Source organism: Aythya marila (genome assembly GCF_965140915.1).
Source record: "Aythya marila genome assembly, contig: HAP1_HAP1_SCAFFOLD_221, whole genome shotgun sequence".
In the NCBI taxonomy this organism is placed as follows: Eukaryota; Metazoa; Chordata; class Aves; order Anseriformes; family Anatidae; genus Aythya; species Aythya marila.
This window is the reverse complement of record NW_028137545.1, coordinates 133,228-140,347: the sequence shown is the minus strand read 5'-3', so window position 1 is coordinate 140,347 and position 7,120 is coordinate 133,228. Positions and strand designations below refer to the sequence as shown.

General features: G+C 42.6%; 1 pseudogene across 1 annotated transcript; it reads left to right on the top strand.

The window, feature by feature from the left end:
• The first annotated feature begins 624 nt into the window (after positions 1-624).
• On the top strand, positions 625-6,739 carry LOC309890725 (zinc finger CCCH domain-containing protein 11A-like; annotated as a pseudogene). Its single transcript has 8 exons — positions 625-678; positions 879-998; positions 1,778-1,901; positions 2,332-2,534; positions 3,170-3,289; positions 3,795-3,853; positions 5,654-5,708; positions 6,231-6,739. The product of its transcript is annotated as a zinc finger CCCH domain-containing protein 11A-like (transcript).
• Positions 6,740-7,120: the final 381 nt, after the last annotated feature.

The following is a 7,120-nucleotide window of genomic DNA, read 5'->3' as shown; positions in this document are numbered from 1 at the left end:
GAGGAAAATTCTTCCTACCCCTTTATTATTAATTCACGGATTCAGTCTTGGTTCGGCCTACAGGAGCAGTTAACTGGAAGCCTTTGAAGATCGATAACTTTGCTGAGGTTGTCCAGGTAGGTGAAATCGAAGACCCACAGGGCCTGGAACGTGCTGTTTAATGCGTCCTAACTGTGTTCTAGAGAAGTTATTTGTAGCCATAGTTGATTATTGACTTGCATGTATCATCAGGTGGTTTTTTAAGGAGTGACTCCATTTTCAGGCTTCCAGATGTGCTCCAGGTCATATTATTGAGGATGTGGAAGAGAACGCTTGCTGACAAAGCTCCTGGCAGCTTTACAGAACTTTAATATTTAGTTAGTTCATGTAACAGCTGATTTCAAGGCTTTGCTCTCTTTGAGAGACTGATAACTTGATTTGATTAACTGAAGAAAGCTGGAAAAATGTCCGTTCCTCATTATTTTTCACTTGTTACTTTCTTTCGGGTTACTTTTAAAAAGAAGATTTCACTGATCACAAGCCAGTAGAAGACTTTCAGCCCAAGCAAGGGTGAAGACAGCTCTCTCCAAGAGCAGAGGAAGTCCCTGTGGAGAGAACCCGAGCTTGTTAGCAGAACTCGTCGGCATGTCTAAACAAGGAGACGATTGCTACTTCTATTTCTATTCTACCTGTAGCAAGGTATGGCTGGCTTTCCTTTGCTTTGCTTTTTTTCCCCCTTTTTTTCAGGAAGGAGTAGATTAGGAGGAGGAAGCACACTGGTCTTTGGTTAACTTGAGAACCAGATAGATTGTGAATTCAGTTGTAGCACCATTAGGCAGCAGCATGGCCATTTTTGAGGCTGTACTCTATTTTCCTTGTTGGTTTCCTTTTGGTTCCAGGGAGACAAATGTGCCTACCGCCACTGCGAAGCTGCTCTGGGCAATGAGACGGTCTGCAAGCTGTGGCAGGAGGGTCGTTGTTTCAGGAATGTCTGCCGATTCAGACACATGGAAATTGACGTGAGTGCCTAACAATGTGTTCTCAAAATAAATCCACAAAAGCATTTTTCAGTGCCGTAGGTGTACTGATTGTGCTTTTGCAGGATAGATTTGTTTGCTTCAAAATCATACTGGTTTCTGTTACCAAGAGAGGGGGTGGGAGGAAGCAGAGGGAAATAAAATCAATGCCTTAGGTATGTCTTAGCAAGATATTTGTTTATTTTTTTTTATTAGATGCTGACAGTTTTCTCAAGAGATGCAGAATAGCTGTTAAATAGACTGCTAAAACCTGCTGGAGCAGGGGGGTAATAAACAGGCTGTTCTATCCTCATGGGAGCAGGCTTGATAATGAACTATCAGGTGTCTTCTGACCCACAGTCCTTCAGATAACGCTGTTGTAGCTGCCTGGGGTAGGAAGTGGGGAAAGTTAAAGGTGCAGCAGAACTAAGTCTCCAAGAAGTAGTTCTAGACAGGGTTAACCTAGGCAATTTCAGATGTTCTTTTTCCCTCTGAATAATCCTAGTATAATCCTAGGTGTATTAGTTTAAGCCACCCTCAACTGATGTCTGAGAGTGCCTGTCTTCTCAAACTGAGTGATGACCAAACTAAATGTGCATAGTGGTTACAGCTTATGCAAACTTTGTGAATATGCCCAGAAATACTACACTTAACTGAGAAACTGACCTTTGGAATGATGTTTCAGCACTGTGTTGTGACAGCTGTCACGATCTGGAGCTGTGCATCTCTTTGCAAGCCTCAGGTGCATGTTATCACGAGCTTTTCTTTCTTTCTGTCTTCAGAAAAAGCGCAGTGAGATTCCTTGCTACTGGGAGAACCAGCCGGGAGGCTGTCAGAAAGCCAACTGTGCTTTTCATCATGCAAAGGGACGTTACATCGATGGACAATTCCTACCACCAAGCAAGAGTGAGTTTAGGTCCTTTTTCTTTAAGCGCTGAAGAATTAATTTTGAGTAGTACTTAGTGGGTGCCAATCCTGTAGGGGGCGTCAGGTAACTGTTCATTTGTGAGTGCAGGAAAAGGTCTGCAGTCATAGGTGTACTGCACCGAGTGTACTGCTGGTGTTTGTTTTCTGCTTTCGTGCTCAGCTTCTCTTTGCTTAGTGTGATGTTTGCCTTGCAGTTTGCTTCCTGTTGTTTCCTCTTTTGCTGGGTGGTAGGGAGATGTGTTGTTGTTCGAAGGGAAGTCATTGTTCACGGCGTAAGCAGTGATGGGATGGGCAAAAGGAGATGCTGAACTCGTTGTCTGTGCGGGTTATCTGCCTTTGCTACCATCTCTTTGCATTGTGGTCAAAGTTTTAAACTGCCATATTACCGATGATCCTCCTCTTCCTCTAGCTACACTGCCAAGTCCGCCTGAGTGCGCGGACAATGATCTGAAAGTGGCTCAGATGTCACTGCAGCAAAACAAACTTTCTGTCCAGTCAAATCCCTCTCCACAGCTAAGGGGGTGACGAAAGTGGAAAACTCTGAAAATGTCCCAAGCCCTACACACCCTCCAGTTGTAATCAATGCTGCAGATGATGATGAAGATGATGATGGTGAGCATGTTTTGGTTCTTGGAAGGAATTTGTGCTGTAAATGATTGTGTAAATCTTTGGTTCTTGAAGGAATCTGTGCTGTAAATGAATGTGTTAAATCTTTGTTTCTTGAAGGAATTTGTGCTGTAAATGAATGTGTTAAATCTTTGGTTCTTGAAGGAATTTGTGCTGTAAATGAATGTATAAATCACAGATGACCTGAGGTCTGACTAGCAATAGGGCAGGCAGTCTGGCCAGGTCACTGGTGGCTTTGTCTGGCAGTCAGTGGACAGAAGCTGAAACGTTGGAGGAAAGCTTAGAACCACTCCTGGCTTTAGCTGGTCTTTTGTGTAAAGTTCTATGTGAAACTAGGAAGGAAATTTCTTTTTTCTGTCTGAAGAGCAATGTGTTGTGTAGTAGTTAAAGCTGCAGAGAGAATCTAGAGTCCTAGATGTTTTGTCCTAGTGTATTCTACTTAGGAGTTCATCAGGTCAGTGTAGCTGTTTAAAAACAAACAAACAAACAAACAAACAAACAAAAAAACAAAACAGCAACAAAGTTTTTTATATGAACCATGGGCTGAAGTGTCACTGCATGAGCTACGTAATCATGACCAACCTGGTCTATGCATAACTGAATCGATTTTTCCCCTTCAGACCAACTTTCTGAGGAAGGAGAAGAAACTAAAACTCCCGTCCAGCATCCAGCTGCGGAAGGCAAAAATGGATTACGGGTGATTTCCACTCGGAAAGGCAGTTCTACTACTACTAAACAAGGTATGCCAGCACCTTAGTAGGATAAATCAGAAGAACTTGACAGTTAAGTCAAAAGCAGCGTGGTGTAAAAACACAACAAAATGTAGGGGTGCTGAATGGAGTCGGTTATTTCCATGATCTCATTTCTGCCATTAATACCATCATGTGCCCATTGGGTCAGAAAGGTGAACTCCTTTTCTTTACTTTTGGAGAACAAAACAGGGCCACAGCATGGAGTTTAAATGGCTGCACGTGCAGCCTTGCAACCACTGTTGATAAGCCATATCTAACAATAGAGGGATCTAATATCGTGTAAATGGATTAAAATTAAAACTACATTTTGAACCCTGAAGGATGAAAGGAGGGGCAAAATGCCATTGGTTCTATGGCTCTTTCACTTGTGAGGAGTGTTGACAGGCTTTATTCGAAATACTTCAGAAAGTTCCTGAGCGCTAAGAAGCCTGAGGACCTGTGGTCCTCAGTGAGTGCCTCTAAGCCTGTCTCATGAACTGTTTCCTGTTTTCAGAGGGCAATCTGAATTTTGGAATAAAAACACTTGAGGAAATCAAATGGCAGAAGATGAAGGAAAAAAATAAGAGACACGGTGGTGAGTTAATATTGCCTACTTTCTTATCCTGTTCACGGCAGGTGATGGTGACTGGGAGCTGCTTGAGGGACAGACTTCCATTTTTAGCTGGGGGCATAAAGCAACCTGATTCTCAGCCAGCTGGTATTCTAAATGGGAGTTCAAAGGGCAACCAGAGGCAAATTAGTCACCTCTCTTCTTTACATGCTCTGCTTGCTGTATTTTTGACAGTAACAAGTCATTTAAAGTTTTTTGTTCTTTGTGATAGTTTTTTATGTTGGGTAAACTTCCTTACGTTTTGGTTGCTCTGAACAGAAGGTTCTTCAAGATCTTCTCTTCGTCCCGTTGATTCTATGATTTTTCCTGCTCCAGAAGAGGAAAACGTCCGGACAGTGGTGAGAACTGTGACAGTGTCTTCCAAGAAAGGTAATAATGAATGCTTTTGTTTTGATTTCATTACTCCTAAACTGGAGGGTTAAGCAATAATTAAAACAATTCACCCATGTTAGCCTTCTGGTGCTGCCTTCTGTTCAAAACGTGCTTTTATGCTTAAAGTCCCTGGTTGTACTGGAAAGATTTGGTGCTCAGGTTAAGTGCAGTGGCAGGAGAGAAAAAAAAAAGTGTCAGTATGCCAATAGGGGGGTAACTGAAAACCAGAAGAGTAACGAGAAGAGCGAGCTGTAGAAGCCAGTGCTATATAAGAAGCAATTTCTGAAGCATTAAAGAGGCGTACAGTGGCAGGTGTGGACACAGTATGACAGGAGTTTGTGTATAAATTGTTTAGAGCTGTGCAAATGCCTTTTAAAGGGAAAAAAGTGTGGAAGTACTTTTACTCGTAGACATTCACCTTAGAAAGGAATATTTCTCAGCATTTGCACCTAAGAATATTCTGCTTGCTTATGCAGCTTTGTTCTGCACAAAGTATAGGTGTCAAGCAGACTCAGATTCACTCTCCACTATCTCAGCTGGAATTTGAAGCAAGCACTGAGACTATTAATATTTTTTTTCCATGTTAATTATAGTTAAAATATGAGTTTATGTGGTTTAGCTGTCAAAAGAGTGTCTGACTGGGGTTTTTTGGACATGGGCTAACAGGATAATATTTCTGTTGGCTACTGGTTTCTGTGAAATAGAAAAAAAAATTCCCTTTTGTTTTAGGGGAGGAACCTGTGGTTCGAGTAGATCTTGCTGATAGACAAGGAAAACGGAAAGCCTCCGCGGGTGAGAACTTTTTACGAGCTGTTACGTAGGTGCTGCCTTCTATATATGACTGCATTAAAGAGTATTTGGGATGTATGAAAGGAAAATACATTGCAGTGGAGATCTGTGTTGACGGCAGAAATGGCAAAAAAAAAAAAAAATCATTTAGCAGCTGAAAGGCAATTCTATGAAAATATGCTTGAAAAAGAGAAGCTTATTGTTGACTGTTCTCAAACCTTCCTGCAAAGAAAAGTTCTTACAATATTCCTTGTTTTCTCTGAAGATGATGTAAGCAGCCTTCCAGTGAAGCGCAGCCTTGCTGAAAGGCTGGGGAAGAAGGTAGAGGCTCCGGGAAATGCTGACAAAGCACCCAAGAGAGAGACAGGTACTAAACGGGCATCTGGATTGGATTCCTGGGTTTCGTATTTAGTCTTTCTGTTTGTCCTTTTCCAGTGATGTTTCTTTTTGCATGTTGGCTGAGGTCGTAATCACTGGGATTCAAAGTCACCTTTCCTGTCTTGTTTTGAAATGTGAACCTGAAGTTGACATTATGCAGCCTCCCTAATTCGTTCTTTTTCTGTTTTGCAGTTCGAGTTCCCAAGTCTCTGAAGGACAGGCTGGGATTACCTCCTAAGCAGACCAGTACTGAGAGAGGTAACAGCTAGATATTAAATATGCTTTCTCCTCCTTCCTTTCCACGAACTTGGACTGCTTTCATACATCCCTACAAACTAATTTAAACGAAAACAAAGAACTGACGCCTCTTGCTTGAGTGCTGAAGCTCTTCTGACAGCCACTATCAGAACTCTGGCTCTAGGTGTGTGTTTATTTTCTACTTGTGCCTTGTCGAGGTTTTTAGCTGCTTCTGTGAACCGTTACGTACAATTAGAATAGAACCACTGCCAGGAGCAGGAATTTGAAATGCAGTCTGAAAAAGTAATAAAGTAAAGCAGCATTTCTGTGTAGCAGTTCTCTCTGGATAGGGCTGGTCTTCAAAATACAAGTGGCTCAGAGGAGGAGGAGAATGTTGTTCTAAGGATTGCATTGTTCTAAGATGCATTATTGGGAACGCTCAAGATGAGTTTTCCTTAGTGCTCTGACAAATTTTGGAGACTTAAAATATTGCTGGACTCTCTTTAAATGTTGGTGCTTCTCCTCATTTCTTGATGATGACAGGGAAGGCTGCCAAGCCGATGGGAGAGATCCATGTGAAAACACTGGAGGAAATCCGTCGTGAGAAAGCTCTTCAGAGACGCGAAACTCAAGCCAAAGCCGAGGCTGAAGGGCATGGTAAAACTGAAGATTCCAGCGCAGGGGCAAGAGCTGCTCGTGCAGGTCGCATCCAAACTTTCTCTGAAGCCTTGTCCGAAAAAAAGAATAATCGCTTGGTAGAAGAGAAGAAAAAAGCAGGAGAATGCCATAGCAAGAGCAAAATTCAGGGTGAGTCCAAGAAGCAGCTCGCTCTGTCCGGGCCCAGCAAAGGGCAGGCGAAGGAGCCGGCAGGAAAAGTCAAGCCGGAAGGAGAAGTGCGTGTTAAAACCTTGGAAGAAATAAAGCGTGAGAAAGCTCTGCGGATGCAGCAGAGTGAAGGAGATGTGCCAGCTCCCTCAGCACAACCCGGACCTGCCCCAGCAGAGCAGAAATCTTTATGGAGCACAAAACTAACAGGTAATAAGATGCTTTAATGCCTGCCCCAGTGAGGTGCTTCCCATATTGAGCAAGTTCAGTTTGCTCAGGATCTGCTTCATGGATAAATGCTGAATGGCTTGCACATTGTAGCCTTTCTCTCTCTCTCTCTCATGGGACACAAGGAAATAAATGCACAAAGGAAACAAGTACCCAGCTTTCTTTATTTCTGCCGTTGACAACACTTTTTTTTTGTCTTTTTTTAAAGCACCTGAAAAAGAAGAAAAGAAGGCAGTGGAATTGAACCGGCCTTTTCCTAAACTTTCCTCTGGACCTGATGTACAGGTGAGTCCTCTGTGAAGACACACATACATTCGTACAATTTCTGATAATTCTGACAAGTTTTGTTACTCACCGTGTGCCACCCTCTTGAGTGTGTT